The following is a 906-nucleotide window of genomic DNA, read 5'->3' on the forward strand; positions in this document are numbered from 1 at the left end:
CGTGTTAGCCAGGATGGTCTCAATCTCCTGACCTCGTGATCCGCCGGCCTCGGCCTCCCAAAGTGCTGGGATTACAGGCGTGAGCCACCGCGCCCCACCTAACATTAGCATTTTAATGTATGATTAAGGTGACATTTAAAATAGCTAGAAAAAGATAAATTATTTGAGAATCGATGATATAAGTGGTTAGTTTTTAGAAAGAAAGTTGCATCATTTTCTCTAATGTCATATTAGAGACATCTATGTGAATTTAAGATTTAATTTTTAAAAATGAAAGCATAAAAGTACTAGAAATATATATGGATGAATAATTACATGATATTCTGTAAAGAAAAATCTTTACAGGCAAGACACCAAGTCGGAACTCTAAACACACAAAAAATTGTAGATTTAAATACCTTAAAATAATCCTTCTGTATGTCAGCAAAGCCTTGATAAAAGAAAAATAAAAATTATAAAATGTTTTATATTGATAAAATATTACAGATAAAGACAATACCCTTAAGATAAGAGTTCTAATTTTATAATTAAAACCATGTAATTATTTATATAAGATCATCAATGTACAACTCAAAAATGAGGCAGACTGTTGTGTAAAGATGTCACCATTTGATATTTAAATCCACTCAAGATGGATTTGACTTGTATCTGTTTGATTGTTGTTATGAAAGATGTTGGTGTACATGGGCTAGAGTTTCTTCAGTTTTAATTTAAATTTGGCTGGGCATGGTGGCTCACTCCTGTAATCTCAGCATTTTGGGAGGCTGATGTGGGCAGATTACTTGAGGTCAGGAGTTCCAGACCAGCCTGGCCAACATGGTGAAATCCTGTCTCTACTAAAAATACACAAAAAGGCCGGGCGCGGTGGCTCAAGCCTGTAATCCCAGCACTTTGGGAGGCCGAGAC

The sequence above is a fragment of the Mandrillus leucophaeus genome, unplaced genomic scaffold (genome assembly GCF_000951045.1).
Source record: "Mandrillus leucophaeus isolate KB7577 unplaced genomic scaffold, Mleu.le_1.0 Scaffold399, whole genome shotgun sequence".
NCBI lineage: Eukaryota > Metazoa > Chordata > Mammalia > Primates > Cercopithecidae > Mandrillus > Mandrillus leucophaeus.